Genomic DNA, 25,473 nt, shown 5'->3' with positions numbered 1-25,473 from the left:
GAAAGTGCTCAAAAAGCTCTTTCAATTAGATTTGTTTGTAAACTTTTGTCACTACACAAATTCATGTGTATAATCATTTGATCGAGTCCGAATTGCGTATTTCCGGTGAGGTCACAATACCTATATTTATGTGATTTTGTCAGTCTGGATGTTATACAATACTGTTTCACTACGCTAACGTCATTGGCCTGTTGTAATGTTAAAAAGAATATACTTACATGTACGTATTCATTTTTTATAAATAAAATCAAATTAAATGAGTATCAACATCAACAAAAGTACAGTATCAAAACAGTATTAACAAAACGCGCTCTTCTGATAAATCATTAAATATTTTATCCCAAATATCGCCACATTTGTTTGCCATTTCAGGCAGAATACTAAAAACAGTCTTATCCATAAAAATATTTCAAATGTATTTGTAAAAATGTTTGTAAGCAGCTTTGTTGTGATATTTTTAAATTTTTTATACAATGTTGATTTGTTTATGTAGAAATGTATTTTGGTCTGAACTACGGCATTATAGTAAAATAGGGTTTCTAAGATTCTTTGGTTTAAGTATCCAAATATAAATACGACAGTTATGGTTAGACATGAAGAAGTCATTTATGAAATGAAGAACACGAATATGAGTGCATCAGTTGAACACAGAAGGAGCCTGGACAGCCACCAATGTATAATATAATATCGAAAATATGTGCACATACTTATACTCTGTGAAACAAATTCGAACACTACATTAGAACGTTGATTATCCGGACTGTTTGGGGATGAAGATAGTCCAATTTTTTTTAATGTTTCACTTTTCTCATTATATATGTTTTTAAGTCATACATGTTTTTGATAATATTATAATATGAAACTGATCATATATAAATCCGTATAATCGAGGTTTTGTAGTTTCATAGAAATTAAAACATAAACTGATTTCACAGCACATAATAAGACAATTCTGTTAAACAATTGAAACAATTTTGACACTGGACGCATCTGATTAATTGATCAATATTAATACTTTGGACGCGGAAGACGCGCACGGCGCGTAATGGCCAGGCGGCCGATCGATGTAATTAACGTGCATTTTAAAGGGGGCAATTAAAATCTCATTATCTCTTCAGCAGCGAAAGCGTTAATTTAAGAAACGGGGTTTTAATTAATATTAAATAAACAGAAATTATATTACTATTGAAAAGGCAGCAAGCACAAAAATTGGTAACATAACGTTTCCCATCATGGTGTACAATAACTTTCTGGTTTATGAAAACATTCTATTTATGTGTTAATTTAAAAAAAAAAAAACTTTAATTTACTGAATAGGTAATCGTTTTACTTTGTACTGCCTCGGAAAATGTTTCAAATCAGATAATAATTATCTTTGTAGAGCAGTTGTCACATTATTCGTGAAATATTAAGCTCAAATTTCAATCTATGTAATGGTAAAGTTTAATAGGTACTGTGTAGCCTTACCAAATACTACCAATTTTATTCTATATGTTAACTACTTATCATTTTGATTTATAGCATCACGAGTATCTTAAAAGACTTATTATGAGAAAGAGTTTTTACATTTTTTCAATCTAATGGGATCTTCCCCCATTGAATAAATAAAACGTATTATAACACAATAATCTAAATGTATGAAAAATAAGAAAATCCTGCAGTGGCGATGGGTGGAGGTAGCGTGGATCCACCATAGATAGTACAGACTAAATTTTGTTAGTTATTCATATTTGTTTACATTGAACTAAGACTACAATTTACAGATGGTGTTAGTTAGTTTTTAAAATTCAAGTAAACCCTGGGTTATAACCAAGCCATAATAGGCATATGTCTGTAAAATATTTAAAATTATGCCATTAAATCATACATCATTTTGGATATTTAATAGATAGAATAATATTGTTTACTTGAGGCAGGGTTTAATGAATTATAAAAAACTAACCAACATGTGTAATATGTTTTCTTGGTTCAACGAAAACAAATAAGTATGAATGAAAAAGTGCAATATATAAACATATTAGGTATATTCTATTAAAATGTCAGTGGTAGCAATCGGCGATTGCCTGCTGTTCTGAAAGGCCTATTAGTCTGAAGTGGTGTCAGATGATATTGTGAAGGCCAGACTCCAGAATAAACTACACATATGACCCCAAATTTATATTGGCAGTGACGACTTGCAAATCGTAAAACTGACAAATTAGCGAAATGTCAAACTGTCTGAGGTGAATGAAAATCCATCCCGAAGGGAAAACTATGGCGCGGTGTGCATATTTCACAATTATATTAATATCCAACACCGCCAAGCCGTCAGCAAGACCTAGCGAGACAGACGGGCGACCGCCAGCTGGCTCTGCTAGTAACATCATTAATATATTATATAGGTACCTAAATAATGTTTGTAGTGACATCAATTGACGAAAGTAATAAATGAAAGCTCGAGCGGTAATGCAGTTTACTGTTTTTTCATTTGTTTTAAAAAAACAAAGAGTCATTTTTTCACTTTATACCTAGCATTTTCATTTGTTTTGAAACAAATGAGTCACTTTTTCACTTGTTCCTTTTGATTAGACATGAATAATTAAAAATAGTTCTGTGTTTTTATAATTTGTGAATATTCTTCCACTCAATAAAAGTTTTAATTAGTAGTACATACCTAACTGAAGACTATTACATTTATATCATATTAGAACATATTGATAAAAATATTATATATACATAATGATTTAGTACCAAGTCTCTCAATAACTGATCCCATGGAAATTGTATGGATGTAAATGAAAGGAAATAGATGATTTGTTATACAGCACTTCATCTTACAGCCAACTTCCCAGGAACATACCTCAGCCATAAAGTGAAGTATTCATGTACCTACTAACCAAAATGTCATACAGATTAAAACCATGTCTTTTTCTTCCTGTGCTGCATCTCTTATAAGTAGGGAATCCAATCCCGAGCCAAAATTTTGATCACGGGATTTCGGCATTACAATTTGACAATCCGGGATCCTGGGATTGGCTTTTTTTCGATAGTTAATTTTTTATTTATACAAATATTGATAAAATATACAAGCATTGATAAAATCGGTCAAAAATGTCTAGTATTAGCATTTATACTATTAAAGACATTTAATGTTAATATTGTGTACCTTCAATCTTGGAAATGCATGGATTTAATGGAGTAAATAATGTTGTAATATAGATATTAATGTAAAAGTAAAACATTTTTTTTTTTTATTTATTTTAATTGAGATAACATTCATAAAATTCGGCGTAGAAACAACTGCCTGCCTGCACGTCCGTGGCACTGGCAGTTAGACGCCGTTCGCGTGCCAGATCATCAGTGGCGTCTAGCTGGTTAAATGAACGAATTTATTAATTTTCTGATGTTCTTACGATTGTGTATGACAACAAAAAATGGTTATTTATTATCCGTGAGTAACCGGCGATTCCCAGTGTGACATGTGCAGGTACATACACTTCACTAACATAATTTTATACACATACTAATTATTGATTGTGAATCCGAAAGGCTTCGGTATTATGTTTACCAATCCCGGGATTCATAGGTATCGGAAATTGTCCAGGATCCCGGGATTGGATTCCCTAGTTATAAGTACTCATATAACATTTTTATTGAATTGTAGGTAAGAAGTGAATTGAATTAAAATTAATTCATCAACATTTTTTATTTAATAGGTACAATGAAAGTATGTATCTCTTTATTCAAAATATTAAAAATACCTCCGAAACATACTTATTAGACAAATACCCGGAAAAAAGTTGAATCAAGTGGGATTCTAACCCACATCATTGAGGGCGGACCTCGTAGTCCAGTGCATAAGGCAAGGTCACAATATATTTGTGATTTTCTCAAAACCTGGATGTTTGTGATTGTTTTTCTTCTTTTACTAATTACGCTATTGTTTCACTACACCATTGTAATTGGGCCCCATGGCCTGTTATACTACCCCCATAAGGAAAAAGGTAGCTTTATGACAAAAATCACAAATTGAGTTAGTATACAGTACCAACGGCTCACCAAGTCCGATGAGCATGCGCTCGATATATTCAAGAGGAAGGTGCTACATAGGATATATGGACCTATACTAGACGACAGTAGTGAAGGATGGAGGTAGGCTGTTAAGATTCGCCATAAATAGTGCACATTAAACTTTGTTAGTCATACACGTTTTTGTTGAACTAATACTACAATTATTTACAGATCGTATTGGTTAGTTTTGAAAAATCAATTAAAGCCTGCCTAAACCTAAAATACAAACCGTAATAGTTTTGGTATACTTTGGGCGATATGACAAAATTGTGCACACTTCTATTTTCTACTTCTATTCATATTTATTGGTTTTCATTGGATTAAGAATACATATTACACATATTGTTGGTTCATTTTTTTAAATTCATTAAGCCCTGCCTAAACTAAACTATCATAGATAAAAAAATACTATTCTATCTATAAAATACCCAAAGTTATGTATGACTAATTGCATAATTTTAGATATTTTCTAGATAGACGAGTATTTTTGACTATTGTTTATTAAGGCTTGTTTTCTCAGGGTTTAATTGAATTTTAAAAACTAACCAACACCGTAAATTGTAGTCTTATTTCAATGAAAACAAATACGTGTGACTGACAAAGTTTAATATGCACTATTTATGGCGGATCTTAACAGCCTACCTTCACCCTTTGCCACTGCCGTCTAGTATAGGTCCATATATCCTATGTAGCACTTTCCTCTCGAATATACCTCGCGTACTCCGTCTAGCGCATGCTCATCGGGCTTGGTGAGCCGTTGGTACCCACTCATTATTGGTCAGATTAACGTCTTGTACAACTGAATTTTAGGAATCGGGATACAAGACTTTGGGTAATTTTGTAGACCAAGAGACATTTGTAAAATAGCTGGCACAGTTCATGTTTCAGACATTATTTAAATATTCTGAATAGTAATGGTTTGGTGTATTTCACTGCTTATCTATTGTACCATAAAAAATTGATGGTCAGACCTTTCACCAGCAGCTATAAGCTATATTTTTTATTTATATGCTTTAGTTTCAGTACAAGTCAAACATGTTTCCCATTTTAAATGGTCAACGCACACAGTAAGGTCATTCATAAAACAATAACATCCATTCGTAACAAATACAAGTTTCAAGGTTTACCTTGGAAATAAATGAATAAATAATAATTTATGGAATTATTTGTTGGAGTGAATTTAATATAGTTGTCTTCTTATGTGAAGTTTCATACAAATAAGATTAAATAATAAAAAAAAAGATGCCTTTGCATCTCTGTGTTGTATGGACTGATAAAAACTATAATATAACAACTCTGCCCTGCAAAGTAAAAAGACTGTTTTTGGTTGTAGTGAAATTGTTGCAGGGGAACCCGAGTTTTAAACTACCTTGTCTCTTATATTATATAAAATTACTGGACTGTTTTGACATAATAAAAGAGAAAAGGTAGTTTAAGACTTGGGTTCTCTTACAATTTCACTAAAACCAAAAACACTGACTTTTTACTTGGCAGGGCAGTACTATGATCATCATCACCATCAGCCTGGATTAATCCATTGTTAGATGAAGGCCTCGACAAGTTGATTTCATTCCTCTGTGTCAGCGTGCCCCAAAGCCTGGAAGGATGGTACCGTTGTTACTTTGCACAAAAAGGGTAAACCACAAGACTGTAATAATTACAGAGGAATCACTCTCCTCAGCGTTCCCGGGAAGGCGTTGGCACAGATTCTCTTGTACAGGATTAGAAGTCCCATGCTAGAGGTTTTGCGTGCGCAGCAGAGTGGATTTGTCCCGGGGAAGTCCTGCTCGGAGCATATTTCAACTCTCCGATGCCTCCTGCAACAGTACCAAGAGATGAATATACCTGTCGCCTGCTGCTTCGTGGACTATGAAAAGGTATTTGACAGTCCTCATCGTGAATCTCTGTGGCAAATTCTGCTAGGCTATGGTGTCCCACTGAAACTGGTCGCCGTGATAAGTGCTCTCTACACCAATACAGAGTGTCGCGTGAGAGCAGCCGTAACATCCTCTGACCTCTTTGAAATCATGTCAGGAGTCAAGCAAGGATGTGTAGTTGCGCCCTTTCTTTTTATCATCATGATGGATTTCATAATGTGTAAGACGGTTTGCCCCGACAGTGGGATACGCCTACATCATGATGACACAACCGATCTATGCAAAGAAAGACTGTGCGACTTGGAGTATGCAGATGACGCAGTCGTGTTTGACTCGACGATCAAACGGTTAGAGGTAACCGTGAATAGGCTCGCCGCGAACTCGAAACGTGTGGGTTTTTATCTGAATGCGGCTAAGACCAAATCCATGTGCAGTGTTGCATGCATCGACGCCAACACTCCTCTGCGGGTTTCCGGTCTGCCCATCGAGCTGGTGTCCAGGTTTAAATACTTGGGTGCCACGGTTGCCGATGATGGTGGTATTTCTAGTGAGCTTGGAATCCGCATGGGTGTGACGGGCTCTGCGTTCAACCAACTTGGAGTCGCATGGAGGTCAAGGCTGTATTCTGTGAGGACCAAATGTCGTTTGTTTAACGCGTGCGTGCTACCTGTACTCCTTTATGGCTGTGAGACATGGCATCTTACTAAGCTTCAAGAGTCTCGGCTTTTGAGCTTTGAGAATCGATGTCTCCGCCGAATCTTAGTGGTACATTAGTACGACCGCGTTACAAACACCCGAGCTTGTGAGCAGACACAACAGCCTTCGGTGATTGAAGTTATCACGAAGAGACGCTTTACGTGGCTGGGACACGTATTCCGGACGCCGTCAAAGAGTGCGGCACTTCGTACCCTTGTGGCACAGCCTCAAGGGTTCCGTCGCCGTGGCCGGCCCTCCCTCACCCTGTAGTGGTGCGACCTACGTGCTGCAGGTCTGACATTGCGGGAGGCGCAAGAGTTGGTAATGGACCGAGGGAAGTGGCGCCAACTTGTGCTTGCCCTATGCCCCAATGTTGGGACGTGACAGTGTGGAAGAAAATAAGAAGTGTCAGCGTTGCCACATACAAATTACACAGCGGCCTATAAGCGTACCTTTTGTAAATTTTCTACCTCTTGGGTACCATATATAATGTATTGTGAAATAAACCAGCGCATTTATTCTATATACAAGACTGCTATTGGCAGCTATCGAAGGTAGTTTTTCATATGTTTGTATTGAAGTATTATAATTGCTACAATAAGTGCTAATACTTTGATACAAATATATGAAAAACTATCCTCGATATCTGCTGATAGCAGTCTTGTGTATATTATAATAGATGCGCTGATGTGGCTATAATTCATCATCTCAATACTACAACTAGATAACTTGATTTTCACTGTTTTTGAGATAGCCACGGTGGCCGCGCGGCTTAAGCGTTGGACTATAACGCCGTGGGTCCCAGGTTCGAATCCTGGGTCTGGCAAGTATACATATTGTTTTTCAATTTGTGGGTGTCAGGGTATGGACCCAATAGGTTGAGCAAGTGGCTGACATCCATTTCTCGTAAAAAAAACAAAATCTGTCAATACAAACCTCTACTCTGTGGAGGCCCATAAATGATCCTATGAGGATCGGACATGGTCGAAAGAAAATTGAATATGATTCTACATTTCCTTATCTACGAAATGATAAAACTAGAAAAGTCAGAAGTTAATGGTAACTGTATTAATTTTGTGTTTGAAAATATTATAAACTTTAAAACCATAGATGGATTAAATAAATAAAATAATATATCTACAATATTTTTTCATACGATTGAACATTATTTAATTGTTCCCAATTAAACAAGCAAAATTTTCCATTTTTATATTAAGTAACAATTATAGCCTAGATATTTATGTTAATTAAGTAAAGTTTAAATTTCATTTTCCCAACAATGACCATATCAGAGTTATCTAGTTGTAGTATTGAGGTGACTGGATTATTTGTTAGGTTAGGTTGGGTTTAGGTTTTCATTCTTGAATTTATGAATTTTGCCAAAATCGGCTATGAAAATGTTCCACGAACAACGCGTAATTTTTCATATATACGTAACAGTATGGTATACGGTCATCTCTTTCCAATAAGAAAGCTCATGGTGAACTGTGCTACAGTGAAATGTAATACGTACAATTTACATGTAACCTACCATTATACCTAGTAAATACTATTATTTGACTCTGGTGAAAATTCTAATGAAACAATCTTTGTTTCTTAAAAATAAAAACTATTTGATGTCACTGGGAGAATAACAATAAGATGTATGATGTCATTGGATATGCATGTGATGTCATTTTTTGAATGTGGGAAAAAAAGGTAGCATAACAAATTAGTTTACTATTGATGTCTTCTTTTATTTAGGTATCTTTTTACAATTTTTTGTTGGTCTATCAAAGGCCAATTTTACATTAAAAAAATTAACTCTATTCCAAGCATTTACTTAGAGTTTTGCCAAGTCCTGACAGTTCATTTCTAGATTCGAACAGTTCTAATAAATAACAACTCCAATCGAGGTTTTTTACACTGTTAACAGAATTGGTAAGTAACTCCTTCAGGTACGGCAGTTCTACGGAAGTGAAATCTTTTATGCAGTTGATTAACGTGTCTTGATCTGCCGCCTTCACTCCGACGCAGCCTTTGAAATCGGAAAAAGGCTTTTGGAAGTTGTCGAACACTTCCATGTCCAATTCGTTGGATCCGCTGGCGTTGTTTTTGCATTTGCTCATCCGCCACTCGACAGACTTTAGCAACGCGTACAGTGCGAATTCCTCGTTGGCGATGCACTTTCGAGTGTTCTTCGGAAACAGGGAGTAATTCGACAAGATGTTTGTCACTAACGATTCCAACGGTTGGTCACTGTCACAAAAAATAAACTTTCATAATCATAAGAATATTGGTTAAAATGATGGTGAAGATTTAAATAAAGGCTAAATTTATTGGAAAGTATGATATGACTGCGTAATTCAAGTGGATTAGTTAGATCCCACAGAATCATTGGCTTGAACTGAAAATACCAATAAATTCCCTGTAATAATTGATTGTTCAGTTAAATATTTTTTCAATTGATCACAAAGGTATCGACAACTCTGTATAATTACAAAACTAGACATTATATTCCTCTTATGTATTATGATTATGCTAAAGTCTAGTATCCTCTCCTGTCGTACAAAAATCCTGATTTACAAGACGTTTATACGATTAATACTGACCTACGGGATGGAGTCTTTTACTCTCACTGCGCATAAGCTCAATGTATTCGAAAGAAAGGTGGTGGCATAAAATATACTATAATATATACCCATACTGGAAAGAGCAGAAGTTCCCGGAAGAGGCTAAGACCCGCACTGGGTTATAAGGACCCTGATGATAATAAGTATGCTATTATTTTCTTTGTAAAAATTAATAGGCATAAAAGTTAATCATTATTTCCAATCAAATGCAAAACATACGGGCGGGTCTCCAAAGGGCGACAGAATTATAACAATTTTTACAAGGATCGCTAGTTAAACATTTGCTTGTCCTCGTACCATATATGGGCAAATCGATTGAAAAAACAACTTGTGAATATCACTTAGTCGCTGATATGAAATTTATGAATTTAAATTAATAATACTTATACCTACCGATAAATATATTTTTTTTTGTTAATTTTATACCACCACAGAAAATTTTCATAAAAGTTTGTTTTTCAGTATAACGGAGTTACCCAATCATCTTTATCGAATTCAATCTTCTCGGATATAAATGATTTGGACAATTCAGAAACATACTATTAAAACAAAATATTTGTTCTGAGCGGTTTTTGTACCCGCATCCGTCAGATTCTGACCCATGTGATTTACTAATTAAGCTACCTGCAACATACCTAATCACGATGAAATTAATTAATAGAGCTATTCGTAATTTCATTATATAGGTAATCATGTCATCTCAGATATTATGTTTTAGCAATGGATACGTCGTCTGGAGTTGGCTTGATTGTAATTTACTACCAATGAACATAGTATGTTGTTTATCATGACTTACATGTTATTTGCTGAGTTAATAATATCACTCAAGACTTTCCAGCTGAACGAGTTGACTGATGGCATATAATCTTCGACATTTTTATAAAAGTTATCGATACCATTTGAGAATCCATCCGGTGAATACAAATTTTTCATATTCAGTGATGCAGTTTCGACATTTGTGAACTAGAATAAATTAAATATAAATTTTTATAAACACGCACATCCATGTGAAGCGAAATGATGACCAAACAAACTGCATTAATAACATTTTTAGGAGTCAAACAAATGTGTGCAAGTCACTGTTCGCCCTGTGTGCAGAATTAGGTGTAGCTAATTAGTACAATACTAGCACCAAAACTGTTTCCACCGCTCCTTGTCATATCGGCTTGTCTGGCTCGGTCACCGACCATCTCGCAGAAATGGGGTATCATTAACACTGACACTTTGGAATCTAATATCGAGTGGGTATATTGTTTTCACATATATATTGTTCACTAAAGCCATGAATGGGGTAGCTAATTACAACAAGTGGGTAAACTATCACATGTTCTGTGGATTCCCCAGCGCCACATTCGCAGTTGGAAGTATCATCATATGTTTGAAGCCAATGACATGGCCATCATAGTGGCCAAGGCATGATTGGGAAAAATCTATGCGCATCTCTCACGGACACGACAGAAGTCTAAAGCCATACCAAAATGGATAATGAAAATGAAATTCTAGATAATTCAACTGTGTATTTGTCCTTTAGACCCCTTGATTCAACTTTACTAATACAAAATAAGAAATTATTATCCATGAACTTGCGAGAATGTCAATAATATATTTTGAATGCAATTATCTCATCTGCAACAAAATTTTTTAGTGTTTGAATTAATGAGGGTTCTACTGTACCGTAAAAATGCATGCTGTGAATATTACTATGCTTGAAATTTTTCCCATTTTAAATGTGGTAATATGTTAATACTTTTGATTCAAACAGATGACTGAGATTTTTTACATACGCAAAGCGGGTTTTTATTGTGTGAAATTATTATTTGAACCAGATAGAGTATTCTTAATGTGACAGGTGTCGGTGACCAAATGTAACTTATTGCACGAAATGTACAATGTGCAACATTATAATCAGATAATCATTTATATTTCATTGGCAACAGTGACACTGCTTCATAATAGTATTATTGCTTCTTTCTCTATATATGAATTAATTGAGGTGCTGAAGAATGAACAAAAATACAAGTTAAATAGGCGATCATAAATTCTACATACTTAAAACATGTAAATATTGAAGTTTCATTCTCAACTGATCCATTATTGATATTTCTTAATGTTTTTAGTACCCATTCGAGGTATTATTAAAAATGCCATATTTTTGTTTTTCGCCCTTGAAATTGTCACTCTCGATGATTGTGTTCAGCTCTACCTTGATATAGATAATATATTAGATCGGGGCAAGCGTAACAAACTGGACTTCAATATTGATAAATTTAATGTAATCTTTTGTCGTTTACAGATCCTCACAGGTATTGTTTTTCCAATATTCAATACATGGCAGAGTTTTCTCACGAATATCATCTATCTGTAAGGGATCTTGGCATTATGTTTGACAGTCTGACATTTAACAGCCTATGATTACCATTTGTAAAAATGCGCTACTCTTTTACTTGGGGCTGTATGAATACTATCAGTGACTTTATTCAACTTTGTAGTCTAAAAGTCAGAAGATAAGTCAGGTGAAAATGCGATCTCTGTTATTCTTGGTAGTGTTGTGTCTCTGATAAATATCTTCTTAGAAATCGGCAATATTAGTTGTCTGTTCTCCCGAGGTACAGAAAACCAGCCAATTCCAATGCCAATTGGGCGGGCAATAACTGTGTTTAAGCAAATCGCTTCAGATATTGATATATTCCAGCTACATGAGGATGAGCTTAGGTGGACGTTGTTTTATAAAGTCTTAAAATTGGGACTGCTTAGCTCATTTGGCATACTTCCATTTACTTCATAATTTTTGTATTAATCTTTTTACTATTTCCTATATTTGTTTTTTAATACTTTAATACCTTTTCACTGCCAGCCAATTTTTACTAGGTGGACACTTGTAGGCCAGCTATTTTTAGAATAAAGTATATTCCCTAAAAAATATGAAATAGGAAAGGAATGATAAAAATTTGTGAAAACTTACCAAATCAAAATGTTTCTTGAGTTTATCATGAATATTTTCACACTAAAATGATAAATATTGTTTAGAAAATACAGTTTATTCAGAAGTTATGACGTTTACAAGAATGCACGAGTTAACTCGTCCATGGCCTGACGTGACATAAATGCCTTGACGAGTTAACTCGGCTCTGGCAGTGATCAGGTACCATTTTTTTAATTTTTTTAATGTTCACTATATGTAAATAAATAAATAAATTTGAATTACAGTTGCAATGAAAATAATAAGATTTTATGCACCATGTTCATAGGATATACTTCTATCTTGGAAATAAACGAATTTTTTCATACAAATGTATCAACATACAAGTTTCACGCATAAATAGGACATGTATGCAGCAATGGTGAAGGGTGGAGGTAAGCTGTTAAGATCTGACATAAATTGTGCACATAAAACTGTCATTCATATGTATTTGTTTTTATTGAGCCAAGACTACAATTTACAAGTGGTGTTAGTTAGTTTTTAAAAATCAATTAAACCCTGCTAACCAAACCAAAATAGTTTTGGTATGTTATGGGCGATCCGACAAAACAGTGTACTTTTTCAGTCATACTTATTTGTTTTTGATTAATTAAGAATACATATTAGGTGGTGTTGGTTAGTTTTTTTTTTAAATTCATTAAGCCCTCCCTAATCCAACCATTATCATTATCAATTAGCATTTTAAAAGCAAACCAACACCATCAGTAAATTGTAGTCTTAGTTCAATGAAAACAAATATGTATGACTGACAAAGTTTAGTGTGTACTATTTACGTTGGATATTAATAGCCTACCTTTACCCTTCACCACTGGTATAGGTAAATCATTCTACAGTGGCACACTAGGCGATTCGCGCATGTATCGAATTGCTTGCGACAATGCCTGTTTCAATGCTAGCAAACAATACCACTACAACTGCAAGCCGCATTTGCCGTACCCATGGTGCCACTGTAAAACGATTTACCTATATGCGGTAATATAAATTGCTCCTGACACATTTTTTTAAATTATGTGTCACTTGTATTTGTTTAATCCTGGCCACTGCGTCATTTAATGGGGAGAAAGTGGGAGGGCAAAGGCAACATCATTAATTACACCCGTATGTTCCCCAGACATGAAAATAAAAAACTACAATTTTTATTATGGTAATTTTTAATTTGTTAAAAATACAATTTTTATTTTTGATTGGGTAATTTTTAATTTATTATTTTTAATCTTAGGATTAAAGTTAAATACATGTCATCATATTCATAATAAGTCACTAACGATAGTACAATTTTTGGTACAAAATTCATCCCAATATAATAGGTAGGCAACAAACAGGTAATTCTTCGAATATCATCCGAGTACAAAAAACTGGCAGTCCTCATTTAATGGTTTACGGAAAATAAACATATATTTTTTAGCATTCCTTTGTTTACTTTTTGCTTGCTGCATTCTTATGAATTTATAAAAAGAACTTATACGAAGAAGTCCACTTGTGTAAAACGTTATGTAATGTAAAATGATTTTAAACACAGTCAGTAGGTAACAATTTTCACCATACTAACGAAAGTCCTTCACAACATTGCTTAGCTAAGTGTGCAGCATTTTGTACAGAATCCTAAAATGTTGGTATATATCGAGTAATTTCAAAAGAGTGGCTAACGGCGGTGGTTCAATACTAAAATCCACCACACCAAAGACATTTAACTATATTTAATGAAATATCAGACATTCAATATTAGTATTCAGTAAATGCTACAATTATTAGCCAAACATGCTGTTATAGAATTTCAGACTCGACTTCTAACCGGAGTTTTGAGTTTACATTACAAAATGCTTTTTTTTTCTGGAAATACGCACAGATATCTTGTACACTTACCTTCTTTATCACGAGGTATATTTTGTTTAAATAATTTTGCATCAATCTGTTAATTAAATAAAATCCAACGAAGCAATGAGATAATGGAAGCACTATCCCCTGAGAAGCTTTATGAAGGATACTTACGAGGACTGATAAAAAAATTCCGAGAATATGTATTTTTTAAACGATCCACACAATTAAGTTTTATGATATTTTAGCTCGGTATATACGATAAGGAGCTCCTTATAAAAGTGAATAAATGTATGGAGAAAATCATAAACTAAAATGTCAACAAATGTTTCCTCGTTACATCCGAGATCTCGCTATATCCGTGATCGTGATCGTAATAACCGAGCTCGACTGTATTATTATTTATAATATTGAAGCTAACATTAGAAATGTATACCCGATAAGAGAAAAACACAGCTTTTAATATTATGTGAATACAGTTACTTGCCAATTACAAGTTTGAATGCACCTTTATATTGGTAATATAGAATAAAGATGAATTGGCATTCAAGGAATAATATATATTTTTATTACATGTAAGTACTTACCAAAATGATATTTTTGTACCTAATAAAGAAAAAAATATTTTGAATAGGAAATCGAAAAAAAATGACGCCAATCCTGATATAATATAATGGGAACCAGAAAAAAATCCACTAAGTACTTAACTCATTGTATTTAAAAAAATCTTATTACTGTTTTCCACCTATCTTGCAAGTTTTTGATTCCCTTTTTACAAATATTGCCAGTTTTGAATTAAAATACCCAATTAAGTTTTCTTTTACATTGTCCAGATTATTAAATCGTTCATCTCTTAATGTGTGTTCCATAGACCTGAATAGATAATAATCCGAAGGAGCTATATTCTGGGAACATGGAGGGTGTGATAGAACCTTCTAGTCCGACTCCTGATATATTTCATTGGTAATTTTTGGAGTCTCACTGCAAAAAAATGCGTGCATCGTCGCGATGAGAAATTATCCCATTCCAGTTAATTCAACTGATTCTATTGATCCTTTCGAAAATTTTCTACACTGTGGGCCACAGAGATTATGAATTTCTGTGATTATTCCTTAAGCGATTTCAGCATGACATTCTCGAATTTTTAGGGTTGTCCTGATTTAGAGGCACCCTTTAAATTGCAAATGCTGTTGACTGTTGACACTTCCATCTATGCTTATTGCTTCGGTGGCCTTGCTGGTATTCAGGTCGTCTTGAAAAAAAACAGTACACAATATCTGATGTATCCTTTGTCAGTTTTGGCCTTTCGACATTTTACCAATTTTGATTTTTCATTAAAACACAAACAAATATGTTTACTCCACCGAGTATAGTGCAAACTGGACTTAAACAGTGCTTATAGATAATGGCTTTCTTTCTGATTCCCTTTCCTTACTACTATTAAATATTAACTTCCCAACTAAAAATAATACATACTTATATACTTATGTTCCTTAATTAAGTATAAAAAATAAAATGTAAGTAAGAGAAAATGTAAAAAAAACGAACAATCTATTAGAATATATACTGAGGTGCTGAAACACCACATTGTAATTGGATTTTATAAGAAAAAAAATCAGTTATATATAATTTGGAAAACAAATAATCATTTTCCCAATTAAAAGGCTAACTTAGGTAAGAATGGAAAAAAATAACATGTTTAAAATATTAGATTCACTTTTCCTATTTTATTCAATTGTCCGTTAAAAAAAAAACATTAATTCTCATAATAGATATGAAAACGTAAGGTGACCACTCATTTATATTATATATTCGAGTGTAGTGAGATTAAATATTATAAAAAATAACATATAGTATTGTTATGTCAACTGTTAACACAAAATTTAGCATCTACTTTAAGTGCATGCTTATTTTATATTCTTAATGTAATATTATGTAGCTAAATTTCGTGCTAACAGTCAACACTATTACTAGAATAGCATTAATGTTTAATCAGATTAATTAATTGGTAAACATGTATTCGAGTGTATTGAGACAAACAAAGCAACCGCTTTGTGGTTTGTCAAAACGACTAAACATGTTGAATTGACTGCAGATTAAATTATGTTTACAATATTTTTCATTTGTTATTTATAAAAAATTACGAGATGTCTTTTTTGGCTTTCTTAAAAACATTCAGATATTGATTTAATTTGACGATTACTACAAAAATTATTATTGTATTAATAGTAAGTAATAAATTATTAATTGTAATAGTTGTGTTAATTTACTATCCATATACTAATAGTACTTACTATTTAACCCTTTCTAAGCGTTACGAATCCCGACTTAGTACAACAGTGCGCGTTGTGATTTCAAGCATCAATAAATCGTAATAAATGTCAGTCAAACATACACAAATAGAGTAGTAAAAAATCGGAGTCAAGTTCAAAAATGATTATGACAGAACCTAATATTTTATGTGACTCTAAAAATAAACATTCGTCGCCTAAATCTGATAAGAAATCACGAACAAGACTTCTTCATTGAAAAAATGCCAGCTTACTCGAGCGGCGCCATGACACTTACGAAATGGTGCTGGACTAATGCGTCGATGACAGATTAACAAGTGTAAGAACAGTTCAGTATTCTTATAGTCTACCGGCTACCATTTCGACAAATATGCCATACACATAATGAATAATAATATGGTTTATGACTTTTATGAGCATTTTTGTTGAGTGTGTTGAAAAAATATCAGTCATAAATAACTCATTTTTATAGCATCCAGGACATCTCAAACTGTGTAACTTTTGTTTGAACTCGCATACACATTGCAGCACTGCAGGCCGAGTATAAATAAATCATCCTTGAGAACTACTGGCTATTTGAGAGTGATGTACTTACCACCAGTGCCTGGTTTGTACCTACCATTGACCCCGAATTGAATGGAATCGAATGACACATAGTTTATATAACAAAATGGTTTATTTTTCGAATACCTATTACAATTCGAAAAATATTAAATTTCAAACACTTTTTGCACTTCTAAATGCTTTATAGTCACCACAATTTTATTTTCAAGTTCATTTGTTTTTTTTTTATTATATTACTTCAATAAACTGGTACTAGAATAGGTAATCTCTTATTTTATTATAATGACGTGATAGTAAGTAACTCGAGTTATTTTCGACTATAAATATAAGAAGAATTCTACATAAAAAAAATAGTAGTCATGAATCAAACCCTTTTGAATAGTATTACGAAAAAAATAATTCTCAAGTGTCTGTCTCACACCAGCAGACGATGATTTGCCGCGCAGTGTATAAAAATTCAGTAGCGCGGGACCTGGTGTTTGCGTAATACGACAATTTCCGCATTTATGCGGGAACGGGCGTCTGAGTGTTCGTGTCTTTTCTTTATAAATGGCTGATAACTAGGGTAAATAAATAATTTTTGTCTGTTTCACCTAATACTATAACCAGAAAATAGTATTTAAAAATGTTAATCAATGATAAACAAAGAGACATATTAAATCGCGGACTTCTAGGTATATTTAAATGACACCTGGTTCAAATTATTTTCCGAAACTATAAACTCGCGGATAATATACTGGCAGATAGGCGAATGAATGCAATCTCCAAAAGCATTCCTTTTGTAAAAATATTTTGTAAATTCACTTTGATCAATGTAACTTTCGAATATTCTATTTAACAGTTTACGCACCAAATAGTTTTTCAATCACTAAAAAACAATATAACTTATTATATCGCAAACTCGTATCGTTACAAACACGTCAGTCAAATGTCTTCGGCGCACATGCACTAAGAAGCGATAAGACACTATATACGCGGCAAATTTGAATTGGCCCGATGACTGATATATTTTTATTCAAGACACGCTCCCGAAAAATATTTATTTAAATTAGATAGAACAAAAGTTTAGGCTATCCATTGACAGATGTCAAGAGAAGGATGATTTTTGAATAAATTAAATCAATATTCGAATTATTCGCGCCTGGCGGAAAGCAGTACTAGGCAAACGAAAATCGAAATGACTTTAGTCAGCTGACGCGCGGATGACTCGCGCGTATAGGCTGACTAAAGTCAGTTGCCGCGTTAGAAAGGTTAAAAATCTAATTTGATTTCAAGCCCATAAATATTGGTATATTTTATTAATTAATTGATTAATAAGGTGAAAAAATATATATTATTAGGTATACTAATAGCTAAATTTGGATAACAATAATTGAAGCCTTAAATTTAAAGCTTCAAATGTTAAAATATGATTTATCGATAATGTTATACATATTGTGTACTAACTATGATAATATAATAGTATATAGTTAATGGTTAATTATTATATGTAATTTATTATTTCTAAAGCACTCGAAAAGAGATAATAGAAGAATTAATAATAGTAGTTGAAACTAATGAAATAGTAATTCAATCAATGAAGGCAATGTGTAATAGAGGTGGTCAAACTATTTTTCAATGTAACTACATGTACGGCGAATGGCAGCTGTGTATTTTGCCACCCCACGTATAATTCAAGAAATCTGGTTTATCAATATTGAATTTTAATAAAAATTATACACATGCCACAGATGCGAATGGGAGATACACATAAAGATGTGTATTATTTTGACAATACCTACTTAAGGTCGCGTCTAGACTGGGGTGAATAACAGTGAAAAATTTGCAGTTAATAAACACTCAAAAAAAATACAAATGCACATCAAAACGTGTGGGAGCGACCAACAGCCCGTTCACATGGTGACGTAACGTCTTTTTTTCAGGATCGTGATTTATAGCGAATCGTGAAAAATGACGTATCTGTCTGAACGCGACATACGGTTTTGTCAACACATTACGAATGCAGATAAAAAGACGGATCCGTTGTTGAAAACATATAGAGATGTATGAACGAGTTCACACTATATTACGTATTAGGTACGAAACACTGTGTGAACATTATATTCGCTGTTGACGTATAGTGATTAATTACGATCCATCAAAGATGGACGTCCGTGTGAACGTACTGTAAGATATTTCTGCCCTTTGCAATGAGCACAATTTGTTATTAATCTCAAATGGAGATGTTCTTAATGACATACTTCAGTTCTTTAAGGCAAATACTCCACCTACGAGAGGCACCTAGCGGAAAAAAATGAAGCTTGCACATTTGAGACATTTTGAGAATACACATTTTAAACTGTTTTAATTGATAAATACATACCTATCTAAAAACAATAAAAAAACATATTTTGTTTTTTTAATTTAAAGATAAAATAAACTGATTACTTGAACTTAATTTGTTAACGGAACCCATCTAATTACATATTATTTTGTGGCCATGTGTATTATTTAAACGTAGTTCATTAACCCGGCGCCCGCTTCTGTCACGAAAGTAGTACGCGAAATTGCGCAAAACTACGGGGCTACAGCGCTTCTGTCGCCAATGTTGTACGCAAAAATGCGCCGGTCGATTATGTAGAATATACATGACGCATGATTTTGAAATCTCTACCATAATTTGCCTTATTTCATTACCAACGGTGACATATATATAATATTGTCAAATAAATTATGTTACAATACTAAAACTTCGATGTTTGACATGCCTTCGACAGGCCGTCAATCTACGCTCATTTAATTTTGGCTTGAAACATCGCGCCACTTTACTGCGTTTGCGCAGTATGCGTAATATCACTGTTGTGAGAGGACTGTGCAAGGAATCGCTCTTGTCGTTTTTCCATACAAAATATTACGTATTTTACGCGATCTATTGTATTGTGTGAATTTTATTATAAATATTTTGTCTGTGTTATTGTTTATGTGTTTTTAACTATTCCATTCATGTGTATTAAACTGTTATAAGGTGTTTTGACTATATTTTTTTGGACTATTTTACCTTTGTTATCGTGTGAGTGTTTGGTTGAAAACTTTTTTCAAACTTCAATATGGCTGGTTTAAGTGAGGAATTGGACTCCGATTACGAAATGTCTGAAGAAGAATTTGAACCATCTGACCTCAGTGATGTAGATATATCAGAAGAGCCAATTGAACACTTGAGAACATGGACATCCGGACCCCATGTCCCGATCGTGTATGAGTTTGATGATTTTCAATCCGGCATAGCAAACAGCGATTTGACTGAGACTTCGCCTGAGTGTCTTTTTTTTGAACATTTTTTAAACCGTGATATAATGTTGAAGGTAGTCCAACAAACAAACATTTTTTTTCACTATCAATATAATACTCAAGAACTTGGACCAAAATCACGTTCTCATAATTGGATCGATACAACTGTATCAGAATTATATGCATTTTTTGCGGTGTCAATGCTCATGACACGAAACAAACATTTGTCACTAGAAGAACACTGGAGTACGGATTGTTTTTTAAGTGCACCCATTTTCGGTCAGACAATGCCTAGAGACCGATATGAGTTATTGCTCCAAATGCTCCATTTTTCCGATCCAACAAGTGTTATCTCAGATAGACTAAATAAAATTAGGTTACTTTTAGAGCATACACGCAAAATTTTCAAAGACACGATGATTCCGCATCAAAATCTCTGTATCGATGAGAGCATTATTGTTTTTAAAGGGAGACTTATTTTTAAACAATTTATTCCATCGAAGCGTCATCGTTTCGGTATCAAAATGTTCGTGCTGTGTGACGTTATGACGGGTTATATTTTAGATTTTATTATTTATTGTGGTGACGGGACAGACATAGTGGATAGCCAAAACTTTGGAATTTCCGGAGCTGTTGTGACAACGCTGCTGACCGAGTATCTGGGCAAAGGGCATTCGTTGTGGTGCGATAACTGGTACACCGGTCCACAGTTATTCAAACACCTCCATGAAAATAAAACCAATGCTTGTGGGACTGTACGTAAGAATCGCAAAGAAATGCCATGCTTCAAAAAGCTGAAAAAGGGGGAGACAGAGGCAAAGTCAAAAAGCCCACTGTTGGCTCTCAAATGGTGTGACAGAAGAGATGTCCACATGCTTACAACCATGCACGATGACTCCTTCGGTCCAACCGGTAAAACTAATTTTAGAACCGGAGAACCCATTATGAAGCCAAAGTGCATCTTAGAGTATAATAAAAATATGGGGACTGTCGACAAGGCCGACATGATGCTCAGCAGCTTGTCGTGCATGAGGAAATCTGTGAAATGGTACAAAAAAGTAGCATTTCACATGATTGACCTCTATTTATTAAATTCATTCTATATGTATAAATCTGTTACTGGTAGTAAAAAAACTTTAGGAGAATTTCAGTTAGTCGTGATAAAACAATTAGTTGCTAAGTACGCTGTGAAAATCACGAAAACTCCACAACCCAGACCATCGACTAGTGAAAATCCATTGAGGTTGTTACCTAGAACTTTAACAGATCATTTGCCGGAACACATTCCGCCCACGGCAAATAATAAAAAGCCCAGAAGACGCTGTCATGTGTGCGGAAATTCAAAAATTAATAAAAAAAAAACATCTCTATCTAGATATATGTGTTGTATTTGCAATGTGGCTTTATGTCTCAGTCCGTGTTATAAAATCTACCACTCTTCAAAACAATTTTAAATGTGAAAAGTAAAAATAAATATGTAACTCAGTAATAATATTTAATAGCTGTTTAAGTGTCTGCCTAAAAGTTTGTTTAGTCTAAAATTATTGTGCTATATTTACGACCCTACTCAGGGAAAAAACATTATGTGTGATTTTATTACCATTTGTGAAGTGTTTCTATACTCGCGTCAAGCACGAGCGTGACGAATAACAAAATACAAGCCTTGCAGTGCTCCATATACATAAAACAAAATGGCGGAAATCTTCTAAATGGTGAGTCTTTGTATAGAATTAATTTCTTCGGATATTTTTGACATTATGACTGATTTATTACGGTTTTTTAATGTTGTAAAATAATCTGAACATGTCTAGGCGCCTAAAGAGCCATAAAACTCATTTTTTATTACCATTTTTATTATGAAACACAGAAGTTAAATTAAACAAAAACCGTCACCGCGGAGAGTGAATTCGTCATACTACAATAGCCCGCGAGTGCCAGGTTAAGTTTCCTCTAACGTACAAAAGAGATTTTTGATAAATTCATAGTTTTAAGGTTTTTTATATTTAATTTAAAGAAACAAAAAGGTGCGTCACTTGAAATCCTTTCTAATTATATCGAATCGGGCTTCAATATTGTGATCATACCGAAATTAGATTTGAAATAAATAAAAAGGATTTCTAGTTTGCATATTTTTTTTTAAATTAAATATAAAAATCGTTAAAACTATGAAATTATCAAAAATCTTTTCTGTGTGCAAGTTTCGTATTTTTTCGCTAGGTGCCCCTGGTAGGTGGAGTGTTCACCTAAATCCTTTTTATTAATCTTGTATATTTGCTGTTCTTGGTCTATGTGTATGAATTTTTAGTAATTCTTGATAGCTTGCTAGACTAGTTGCAGTGGTTGAAAAAGTTTTAATAAACCACTCCAGTGGGTCTATTCTATACTTATCGAACACTAAATTGATAAATAGTATCAAACTTAGGGTAGGTTTGTATCAAAATATTAGCACTTATTGTAACAATTACACGAAGCCGGTTTTTATTGTTGCAATAAGTGCGATATTTTAACAGCAGCAAGATAGGTGCTGTTAAAATATAGCACTTATTGCAACAATAAAAACCGGCTTCGTGTAATTGTTACAATAAGTGCTAATATTTTGATACAAACCTACCCTAAGTTTGATAATATTTTTCACTTTATCACTTTAGCGGTCGATAAGCATAGAATAGACCCACAGGAAATGGAATGCTTCCAATGATATGCACAAAAATAAAGTTACACTTGATAATATTACAATAATTTTACTGTGGGAGGTGAATAATTCACGTTTACCACATGCAGTGATTAACGCCACAGGGTTTTCCACCATGTCATGTCATTATATAGTGGTACACTTATTACACATATTATAATAAATTATAAATATATAAACAGGACTAGATTTTCTTAAAAAGGTGCCCAGGGCCTGAAAAATAAATTGAATATGTTCACAATACTACAGAAGTATGTACATCAATTGCAAAAACTATGGCACCGCCATGAGAAATATTTACAATTTCCAAATAATCCTGAGATTTTCATTCATTCAGACGAAAGGATATGCAAAAATCATTTATTTTGTATCAGTCAAATCTTTAGTGGTTATAAACACATGCAATATCATGTTATTGTTTGTTGTATTTTGGGCCCTTTTTAAGTGTAAATCCGACCCTGGCGAAAAGAAAAAAGATTACCATAGATTGTATAATAATAACATAAGAGCATAATTGAATACCGGAAACTTAAAAGGGTGTAAGTGCCATTTTCAAAAAAAGAAGGTAGAAGGAGTTTCAAAATACACTCAAACATTCAATTCATACATCAACCATACAATTGGTACAACCAACGCATCTTCTGGAATTTTTAAGAATTATTTCCGGGCATCAGTGGCACTTGTACCCTTCTGTAGGACATAGGCCTTGGCACATGCTATCCATTTCCTATATAAAACTGTTTTCATAATTTCTGGCACTTACGGTATTCAATTGCTATTATACTAATCATACGTTGTTTTAAATGTAATTAAATATATCCTACAGATTAAGTTTCTTTATGAGAGAAAAGTAATACATATTATTATGATAATGTATTTACTCTCATTTTTTTAGTATAGACAGAAAAGGATCGAAGAAGATATTATATAATATACTATATCATAGCCAAGTTTATTTGAACTACATTCAAGCATACATTGAGAATATGCATTTTTTAGTGTCGTTTTCATGTGTAGGTATGTATATTTATTCGAGAGTTTAATCACGTTTGATAGCAGTCTTATTCTGAAAATGTAAATTATTTTGCTATTTTTAAAGGGAATATCACATTAGGCCACAACTTTGTCGCCTACATAAGCGTACGATTTAATAGACTTTTATTTCTTATTAATAAATGAACCACATGATGCATATTTAAAATAATTGGAATAATGAGATGTAAATATTAAGAAACATCATAACTACTCTTAATTTTGTTTAGTTATTTCAAATTTCGATTCTATTATATCGGCCGTGTTTGGGAAAAAGGGCGTAACCCACACATGTTGAACAAATTTTACAGGAGAGGCAAAAAACGTTTTTTGAATAATTTTGGTTTAATATTAATAAAAAAAATAGGCACAGACATTGGGTGCATGATGATTGATGATTTGGTGTATTATCTTTTCGATCTACTAATAATTAAAGAAGTTATAACAGAAAATGATTAAAATTGAGGGTAAATGCTTTTTTCCTTAAATTAAAACTTAATGAAAGCTCAATTAAAACCTGAATTTAGAAAATAAATCGGCATTTGCGGCTTACTTCCTTTTACAGAATGTGTATTTAGTTGTATACATTGTTAATATCTAATAAAAGCACTTTTCGAAAAATCGAGGGTTACGCCCTTTTTCCTAAACACAGTCGATATGTACTATATTTAGAGCAAGCGCATTTACGCGCCCTAATTACACCAATTAACTAATTGCGGCACAGAAGGGATTAAGAACAGACCCGGCCCGCTGTATGGAGTGAAACTTTTGTTTTGTACTCATTTGTGCAAGTACCAGTCATAATCAATTACATAGTTATACAATTAGTGTTTTAATGTAATTGGCATTTTTATTAAGAATAAAATAGGTTTTATTACTTTTCAAAAAACCTGAATCTTTGTTAATTGAAAATATTTACCTAAAAATATTTAAAAAATTATATAAGTACTACATAGATAAAGTCCTAGGGCTTTGTCCAGATGGCGCAATTTGACTCGCGCGTAAAAACTCTTAGAGCCCGAAGACCCGTCCACATACACTTGCGGCGAGACATGTGTCATCTGAACAAGCTCTAAGTGCTAACCATTACACGATGGTGCAATTTTGTAATTATATAAAGCTGCCCCAATATTATGAATATCATTAATATGTTGATACAAAATTGTGAATCACGCAATGGCACGTCTGCTAATCGACAGGCTTCACGTTTGATTGTGACCGCTGCCGATACTTTATTTTTCAAGTCAATAATGCCAGTTTTTGTCATACATCAGCAGTATTCACTCCATTAGTTCATCTTCAATAAAATAACTAAACAAAATCAAAGTGTGTTGTTTCTTAATAAGATGTCTTTCCACCAAGAAATAGCACCATAAAAATGTCAGGATCCCGTTGGCATAATACGGTACATTCTATTCTGTCTCAATTCAGTTGTAATGCAACTTAATCGTTGCATGTATCGGCACCGCAGAAATGTGCATGAGAACTGTCTTTCTTCGACCTTAAAATTATTTTATTTATACTAAATTTGATTCAATGCACATACTTATATATATAGATTAAGACTTGGAGTGTAATACAGAATTTTATTATACAT

The 25,473-nt window shown here is 33.5% G+C and overlaps 1 protein-coding gene across 3 annotated transcripts in view; it reads right to left on the bottom strand.

Moving 5' to 3' along the window:
- Nucleotides 1-25,473, bottom strand: part of LOC147074264 (phospholipid-transporting ATPase ABCA3-like) — a 104,666-nt gene that overhangs the window by 2,260 nt on the left and 76,933 nt on the right. Inside the window, exons 32-33 of one of the 3 annotated variants that reach the window (XR_015070313.1) lie at nt 10,032-10,198; nt 8,338-8,861 (exon numbers count right to left, since the gene is read on the bottom strand). The exons of the other annotated variants lie outside the window; for them this stretch is intronic. The gene's annotated coding sequence lies outside the window, so the exon portion shown is untranslated. Of the gene's footprint in view, nt 1-8,337; nt 8,862-10,031; nt 10,199-25,473 lie in introns of those variants that run through there. 3 annotated transcript variants of the gene reach the window in all.

This window comes from Rhyacophila brunnea, unplaced genomic scaffold (assembly GCF_057557595.1).
Source record: "Rhyacophila brunnea isolate RB1 unplaced genomic scaffold, BYU_Rbru_1.0 scaffold_16, whole genome shotgun sequence".
NCBI lineage: Eukaryota > Metazoa > Arthropoda > Insecta > Trichoptera > Rhyacophilidae > Rhyacophila > Rhyacophila brunnea.
Note: the sequence above shows the minus strand (reverse complement) of the source record. Positions and strands in the feature narration are given on the sequence as shown.